Raw genomic sequence first — 9,545 nt, 5'->3', positions numbered from 1 at the left:
CATAAAACCAACCAATCCATGAGCATGAAATCCAGCCAATCTCTTAGCTTATTCAAGCACAGGGATTGAAATCCAACCAATTCCCACCCCATAAATCTTCTTCCTAGAAAAACTCTGCCCCTAAAAAGCCCCATATAAGCCTTGTGCATGTTCAGTTGGCTGCTGCCCTTTTCCACACTGGCAGAGGCAGACTCTCTCCTGGATTCCTCCCTCCCCAATAAATATCTTGAATGAGTTTTGAGTGAAGACATCCTTTTGCCCAAATGGATCAGAATATCCCTAGTGGATTGGAGCAGAGAAGCAATGGACACCTCTTCTAGGAAACTCCCTTAGGTGAGTGGAGCAGAGCAGCAACAGACATCTCTGCTGGGAACCTCTCTTAACAGAGTTGAGCAGAGCCCAGCTGTAAGGGCTGTCTCTCAGAGAGAAGCAGGATTGCTCATCCTGTAGGGATATCATCCCCCACAGGAACACAGCTTTTGGTATAGCTTGACTTCCTGTCAGGATACCTCTCTCCTCACAGCTGTAATTATATAGGATACCTTCCATTCACAGCTGAAAGTATAGTCTAACTTCCTACAGACAGGGTACCATTCCTTCCAGAGCTGTAACACTTGCACTATGAATTTAAACAGTAACATAACCCTTTCAGATTTTATACTTGTCTTAAATCGCATAGAATAACTAATTCAGGTGTAAAACTTTATGAATTTGTATTAGTTCCTTTTCTGTTGTGATATAATGTCTAGGTCAACTTATAAAAGAGTTTAATTTGGCCCTTAATAACAGAGGGATACAGAATCACCATGAAAGTGGCATGGCAACAACTGTCAGATGTGGCAGCTAAAGCAGGAAGCTAAGAACTCATATCCTTAACTGGCAGCATGAAGCAAAGAGTGGGACCTGGAAATGTGTGGATGTAAATTCTCTAAGCTGGTATGCCCAGTAACATATTTCCTGCTGCCAGGCAGCATTTCCTAATTCTTTCCAAATGAAACCACCAATTACAAGGATTGGTTTCTCAGACTCCATGCCTACATACTTGCTTTTGGTTACATAAAACAATTCATGGTGAAGAAAAACTGTGTAATAAGCCATTAGGTGCCTCAATACCTGTGTTACAAGAACATATGCTTACAAGAGAAAAACTTCCATGAATGAAAAATTGTTTTTCTAAAGAGTTGCTTTAATTGTAATTATGTGATGTCAGTGTTTGTTTTTGTGGGTGTGTGAATGTGCATATTGTTCCTGAGAACATTAAACCCTTGGATCTTTTTGAATTATAGGAATTTGTCAAAAATCAGACCTTGGTCCTGGTAATGAACATTTCTTAACTGCTCAGCCTTGTCTCTAGTGCTGTAAATATTTTAAAAACTATATCATTTTGAAGAGAGGAAATGGGAATAAACTCATACAAGAGAAAAACCCTACTCATGTAAATAATTTGGTAAAGGCTCTAGACATCAAAGTTGTCTTCAGCTTCAAGAACAAAAATCAGATTTCATTTGTTTTTCATTGTAGCCTTGAAGGAAGTAAATTACTTACCATGTTCACTTAAGACATGATTGAGATCACTGCATTGTAGTTTCTATTTTGAAACATTTGAGGTAGATACTCAAATGTGCTCTATGTGTGGCAAATCCATTTAGTGAAGTTTATTTTGTTCTCTTTATATTCCTTCTGTTGCTTTTGTTCATGTTTTATTGTGCTTTCACTTAGTGATAGGTATTTTTCTGCTGTAATGTATAGAATGGGATCCCCATCTTCTAAGTGGTCCATTGTTTATTTAAATATCAGGCCGTGTGTGGTTATACTTTTCAAGTAAGGGTGTCTATGAAAAGGTGGTGGGTTGTCATTCCTGTTTTTTGTTTTTCATATTTTCACATATACCCTTGTGATTTTGTTGTTTGTTATTCATCCTGGCTTGGATGTCAGTAATGATTCAGGGATACATTGCAACTCATAATCCTCATGTGTCTGTTTCCAGAATACAAGTCTAAGAGTAGATGATGTACTCCCAATGTGTGCTGTTTTGTCAACACAATTTTGCAATGTTAATGTTAAAATGCTTAATAGAAGAAAATATAAGAAACATTAAATGCCTCATTATTCGGGGGGGGGGGAAGCAGATATGGTGACATGCCTAAAATCTCTGGTGGTTAGTCTAGCAGGGGAGGTGGTGAGTTTATATTATATGAGGACCTCACATCAAAAATACTAAGGCCTGGAGAGATAGCTTAGCAGTTAAGAGCACCCACATCTCATAGTCCACATCCAGTGCCCTTTTCTGGCCTCCACAAGCACTGAACTCATATGCACATACACATAATTTAAATATGAAAGTAAAATCTTTAAAAATAATAATAAAATACTCAATGTTTAGAAAATAATTAACTTGATAAAAGTACTAAGAAACTCCATACAAGTACCAGTATCTCAATATTGGTTTTCTTATAGGTTACCTACATTCTTCTTTAAAAATTCCCAAACTGCATAAAACCAGCAATCCTTCTTTTTGCTTATGAATTATAAACAAAACTTTCATTTGTGTGTGTTATATGTACATGAATATGTGGGTGTGTATGCCAATGCAAAAGTCAAAGCAGGACGTCAGATGTACTCCTCCATCAGTCTGTCTTATTTCTTCAAGACAGTGTCACTAAACCAGAAGCTCACCAATTTGCCTAGGTGACTTGGCTGGTGAGCTCTCAGGATCTGTCTCCACCCCCAACTGCTAGGCCATGCCTAGCTTTTACATGGATGCTGGAGATTTGAACTTAGGTCTTTATGCTTGCAGTGCAAGCACTTTTAACCACCAAGCCATTTCCCCAGCCCCAAACAAAATTTTAGTAATTTGCTTTCTCTTTTCTACAGAAGTGAAGTGGTGCACAGTCTGGGTGAACATAAAGGTAGTGAATGTGGAGAAATCTTTAGCCAGATTGTAGGCTCAGTTGTGAACAAGAAAACTTTTCCTGGAGTAAAAAAGACATGTGCATGAAGATATGCTTATTGGTGATGCATCCCAAAGTGTACCTATTAGTGTGCATACTGGACACAAACATCTTAAATATAAGCTATGTTGCAGAAGTCTCTATAAAGTTAAGGAATGTAGGAAAGCTTTCATTTATCCCAAATGCATTCTGAAGCATGAGAGTACTTCTGGTGAGGAGAACACCTATGAATATAAGCAATGTGAGAAAGCCTTCCAGAATCAGAGCTACATTCAAATACATTTGAAAATTGTCAATGGAAAAAAAAAAAACACATGTGTGTAAGCAATGTGGTAAATCCTTCATGAACCACAGTTTCCTTCAGTGTCATAAAAAGACTAACACTGGGAGGAAACCATATGTACAAAAGGAGAGTGAGAAAGCCTTGTCTAGTTTGAGTAGAATTCGAAGACATGAGAGAACTCAAACTGAAGAGAAACCTTACAGATGTAAGAAATGTGATAAAAAACTTATTTGAGTAACTTTCATGACCATGAAAGAACTCACACCAATGAAAAACCCTATGTATGTAAGCAATGTGGGAAAGCCTTTATTTACTATAATTCCCTTCAAAGACATGAACGATGTCACACAGGTGAAAAACCCTATGTATGTAAAGTTTGTGATAAAACCTTTACCAATCATAGTTCCTTTCACTATCATGAGAGGATTCATAATGGTGAGAAGCCCTATGTCTGTGAATAGTATAGGAAAAGTTTTATTTCCTCCTGCTCCATTCGAATACATGAACAAACTCACACTGGAAAGAAGCCCTATAAATGTAATCAGTGTGGTAAGGTGTGGGAGCCCATTTTCGGGTTCCTCCCCCCCAGCAATTCCACATAGAGGATGATTAGGACCACGAGCCTGAGTGCAGGCGTCTGAGATGGTCTGCACTTGGCTGTGCTGGGGGGGGGAGGTCTTTTGCTCCACCCCCTTGGCATCTATAAATACCCTGGGGCAGAGACAGTCGAGGCCTGTTGGAAAAGGTTCCAGGCCCTCTTGAGGCTATCAGTTATTTTCTATCTGTTTATCTCCACGATATTCTCAGCAATATAAATCCTTCTATCTAATATTTCCTTCTGCTCACACTCAAGAAAACTCTGGGGAGCTGTGGGGTTGGTGGGTAAATGCCCCACAATAAGGTTTTTAGTGTTAAAAGTTCTCTTCATCGCCATTAAGAGTTCACAGAGAAGCAAAACCCTATGTATGCAAGCAGTGTGGAAAAGCCTTTACTGCTCACAGTTCCCTTCAATGCCATGAAAGAATTCACACTGGAGAGAAATCTTACATATGTAAACAATGTGGAAAAGCCTTTTCTTCTTTAAGTCATTGTCAAAGACATGAACAAATCCACTCTGGTAAGAAACCTTATGTATGTAAGCAATGTAAGAAAGCCTTCAGTACATGTAGTTCCCTTAAAAAAAAAAAAAAAAACATGAAAAGATACATTGGAGAGAATTCCTAAGAATAGATTCTTCGAAGACTTCCTTATCACATAACATTTTTAGTAAACACAATAATATGTAGCAAAGAGAATAATATCACTGTAAAGTTTGCAGACATGCGCGCCGGGCGGTGGTGGCGCACGCCTTTAATCCCAGCACTCGGGAGGCAGAGCCAGGTGGATCGCTATGAGTTCGAGGCCAGCCTGGGCTACCAAGTGAGCTCCAGGAAAGGCGCAAAACTACACAGAGAAACCCTGTCTCGAAAAACCAAAAAAAAAAAAAAAAAAAAAAAAAAAAAAAAAAAAAAGTTTGCAGACATGCTTCTAATCATCTTGCTTGAATTCAGAAACATAATAGAAAATGATCTGGTAAGAAACTTGATGGGATGTGCAGATGTCTTCAGTTCGACCATATTGAAGAATCCACTCAGTATTAAAACTTATCAAAGTAAAATAAATAACAAAAGTTATGGATTGTAGCAAACTATATCAAATTTATAAACGTCCCCTATTTAGTCAAGTCCTATAAAAATGTCTTATGAAAGAAAGGCTGATATAAAGTAACTTATATAGAATGTTCCAGAAATTATAACACCTAAAAAAAGTTATAAAAATTATGAGCATATTATGATTATTAGTCATTTAATATTAAAGTAGTTTTATGGAATATTTATTGCTTTTTTAAATGCAGGGGTTTTTTATCTTTACCTATGTGTATATCTGACTATGTCTGCATATGAGCTTATGAATGCCAGTGGCCCTGAGGCCAGAAGAAAGCATCAGATTCCCTGGAATTGGTGTTATAAGCTGTTGTAAGACACTTCATGTGGGCTTTGGGAACTGAATTCAGATCCTTTGTAAGAGCCGTATGTTCTCTTAAACACTGAACCATTTCTTCATCCCCTGAACATTTTGTTTCTAATGGCAACTCTTTAGTTTTTTGTTGTTTTTTTTTTTTCTTTTGGTTTTTCGAGACAGGGTTTCTCTTGTGTAGCTTTGCGCCTTTCCTGGAACTCACTTGGTAGCCCAGGCTGGCCTCGAACTCACAGAGATCCGCCTGCCTCTGCCTCCCGAGTGCTGGGATTAAAGGCGTGCGCCACCACCGCCGGGCCTGTTTTTTTGTTTGTTTGTTTGTTTGTTGTTTTTTTTAATATAGAGTCTCTCTGGGTAGCCCTGGTTGTCCTGGAACTCATTATCTAGACCAAGCTGGTCTTGAACTCATAGAGATCCACTTTCCTCTACCTCCTTATAGCTAGGATTAAAGGTGTGTGACATTACGCCCAGCAAATGGTCATTGTTGAAAATAATTGTTGAAATGATAATTCTCCAAGGTTTGTTTAAGTGAAGGGGCTTCAGTTTGAAAATACTGACTTTTAAAGAAAGATTTATTTATTTTTATTTTATGTGTATTGGTGTTTTTTGCCTGCATGTATGTCTGTGCAATGTGTATGCAGTGCCCTTGAAGTCTAGAAGAGGGCATCACATCTCCTGAAACTGGAGTTACAGTGAGCTGCAATGTGGGTGCTGGAAATTAAACCCAGGTCTTCTTGAAGAGCAGTCAGTGCTTTTAGATGCTGAGTCATTTCTCCAACCCTAGTAACATTTTTAATGAAGTCATGTTTTCATTTCATATTCAATCATATTTAATTTGTATGTAACTCAAAATATATGTCTAATATATAAGGCTTATTTTTCTTTTTTTTTTTTAAAGTAACAGGTAGCCAGACATGGTCCACACAGCTCTAATTTCAGCACTTGGGAAGCTGAGGCAAGAGTATTGCCAAGAGTTCAATGAGTTCAATTGCCATGAACCTTGGCTATGTGATGAGTTCCAAACTAGTCATAAAAAGGAAAATGAACACAGTAATTTTCATTGATAAACCATTGAAAAATGAATATTTGTTGATTGTTGGAAACTTTCTACTGTCTTTAAGCAATAGTGGTCTCATTTTTTTTCCCCTCTCATCTTTATATTCTTTGTTATGGTTAATTTTCTTGTTTTGGTGACTATCTGAGAAACAAAAGGAGGAAATGATTTATTTGGGTTCATCATGGTATTATAAAGCAAAGAGTTCACATTATAGTGGTCACAAAGGTCTTTAACAGGTCATACAGGAAGAGTTCAGTACATGATGATAGAGCCCCAGGAAAACCTGACCAACCCACTCATTAGGTCAGAGTTGTCTTGACCCAGTCATTCTTTACAGATGACAAAACAAACATACCCAGATGTATGATTTACTAATGTCCTGAATGTCTCACAATTCAGTCAAGCTGATAAATTGTAGATTAACCTTAACATATAAAATGGTACTTGAATAGGGATTTTGTACTTTTTACTTCTGATGTTTTCCATAAGTTTTTTTTTCATATTAGATTTCCTTAACTGTTTTAAACAGGGTGTTTGTCATTTATCAAATGTTATCTTCATTTGAGAGAAAATTCTTGCAAATATCTCACAGTAGTAATGTTAGATAAAGTTTACATTATTGGCTTAAGTTTCCCTTTCCTCTTATATTGAGCCATTGTTAATGTGTGTTTCCAAATAATGGTAAGGGTTTTTTTTTTCACCTTGTATTTATTTCACTTTTCACTTATTTTTCTTTCGCTCATTCATCCAAAAGATACATTATGCTGGTGTAAGTGACTTCTTGCCAGAGAACACAAGAATCTTGCTTTTTGTGAAATAATATGTAATGAATTGTGCATCTGTCCACAAACCATAACTGACAACATGCTTCAACATTAAGATCCTTCTTGATTTAATTTTTTGCAGGATTGGTATTCAGTTTAGAGGACTGAGTGGCTATTAAACATATGAGACACCCCCCTCCAGTTGATAAGCTGATATGAATGCAAGTCTATCTTGGGTAATCAGAATAGTTTTTAAGAGGCTGAAATAATGGGGTGAAGAAAAAAAGAACTAGGTCCATTATTGAGAATAAGGAAATATTGTTTTACAGATTTTAGAAATATACCTACAGAATGTCTTTTTGTGTGTTGATCCACCCTAGTCACTGAGGAATATTACTTTTTCATTAAATCTGGCTTTCCTATGAATATAAGGACAACCTCTGGACTTATAACATTATTTAAACACTTAAATATTTCCTATAATGTACATTGGATCCTGTCATTCAATAAAAGAGATATATTTCAATTTTGGTGGAATTTTGTTTCAATAAAGCCAAAACAAAATGAAAATATTCTAAGTTGAAAATGCACTTATTACACCTAACCTCCTGAATTTCAAATATGAGCCATGGCTACTTTGACCATGTCCAGATTACCTCCATTAGTCTATGGTTGAGTAAAAACAAACCAACACAATGTCAACTTTATAATATGTTGAAAAATTCAGTAATTCAGTGGATATTCTGTACAATGTGGTAGTTATTATGCCAGATAGCAAGCAGACTGTACTGTCCCTGGATGCTACTGGCTAGCATCATGAGAAAGTAAGTATACTGCATATCACTTCTTCAGATATAGATGGTCCTTTGAAAATACAAGGTATTTCCTACTCAGTATATTTGTTCCATAGCATTTTAACAAGAAAAACTCACAAAAAAAGACTACCAGGAATCCATGATTATCCTTGTCTCTGTTTAGAATATTAATACACTTCTTAGTATGCTTGTAATATTCCTTAAATTTCCTTATAGATTTAGCCAGAGAAATAGAAAAGAAGCCCAGGTAGGGACAGCATCTGTTATAGTGATTTATTTGAAGTAAGTGTCAGGACCTGTTGAACAGCACCTGAATAGAGGAGTGACGATTAAGAAGAGACAGAGACATAAAATAGATAGGGGAAGACTGTCAATGAATACTGCTGTCTCGAGTTTATTCTGCCCAGTGCTTATATACAGCTCAGAAATTAGGCAAAGGAGCATCAGCAAAGAATGCTACATTGTTGCAGACCTTTTTACCTGAAAGTACCTCAGATTTAAGTAACATTCAAATCACTTCCCTGTTCTCAGGGAGGTAACATGTGTGCTGTTTTTCTTGACAAAACATCCAGCAAAGCTGAGCAAAACAAGTATGCACTTTTGACCCATCAGACCAAGATGAAGTCACTAAAGCTCCCACATAAGAGGACAGAGTGGAGGGAGAGATTTTAGAGGCATCAAGATTAACATGAAAGGGCTAGAGAGATAGTTAAGTGGATACAAGCACTTGTTCTTGCAGAGGATTGAAGATCAGTTCCCAGCACTCACATGGTGGCTCATCCTCATTCATAATTCCAGTTCCAGGAGATCTTGATGACTTCTGATCTTGAGCATCAGATACATACCTGATACCATCTAGCTGAAGTTTAGTGCTGGGGATGTCTTTCTGTATGCTGTGAATGTGTTGCTCTGACGGATTGATAAATAAAACACTGATTGGCCAGTAGACAGGCAGGAAGTATAGTATAGGTGAGATAAGGAGAGGAGAATTTTAGGAAGTGGAAGGCTGAGTCAGGAGATGCTACCAGCCACTGCCGCCATGAGAAGTAAGATGTAAAGTACTGGTAAGCCACAAGCCACGTGGCAACTTACAGATTACTAGAAATGGGTTAATTTAGGATATAAGAACTAGATAGTAAGAAGCCTGCCACGGTCATACAGTTTATAAGTTATATAAGTCTCTGTGTGTTTACTTGGGTCTGAGTGGCTGTGGGCCCTGGCGGGACTGGAGAAATCTCCAGCTACAGTACATATGCACACGTGCAGCCAAGGCACTCACACAAAGAAATCCATTTTTTTTTATTAAGATTAACTTAATAGAAAGCAATGACTAGACTGGAAATCTTCCTGACTGCTAACTGTAATAAAACAGCCTATGTACAAAGTGGATATGTAAAGTCTTCAACTCAGTCTCTTGGAACTTAGACCTAGGTCTTACTCTGGCACATTTCCAATCTCATTTGGTTTTCCACTTGAATAAACTGTCTCCTTTATTATCCAGGGGTCTCTGTCCAAATCACTGCTTGGAGACAGGAACCTAAAAATTACAGTGGGTGCCTTCCAAACTCAGAATTCCACCCTTAACAGCTAGTGAACAGCCAGCTAGAAGGAAAAACTGAACACTTTCAGATTTCTTCCTTAGGGGGCTTGCTGGCATAT

At 37.5% G+C, this 9,545-nt stretch overlaps 1 protein-coding gene across 1 annotated transcript in view; it reads left to right on the top strand.

The window, feature by feature from the left end:
• Nucleotides 1–9,545, top strand: part of LOC102923041 (uncharacterized) — a 66,868-nt gene that overhangs the window by 26,221 nt on the left and 31,102 nt on the right. The window lies entirely within an intron of this gene.

The sequence above is a fragment of the Peromyscus maniculatus genome, chromosome 22 (genome assembly GCF_049852395.1).
Source record: "Peromyscus maniculatus bairdii isolate BWxNUB_F1_BW_parent chromosome 22, HU_Pman_BW_mat_3.1, whole genome shotgun sequence".
In the NCBI taxonomy this organism is placed as follows: domain Eukaryota; kingdom Metazoa; phylum Chordata; class Mammalia; order Rodentia; family Cricetidae; genus Peromyscus; species Peromyscus maniculatus.
Note: the sequence above shows the minus strand (reverse complement) of the source record. Positions and strands in the feature narration are given on the sequence as shown.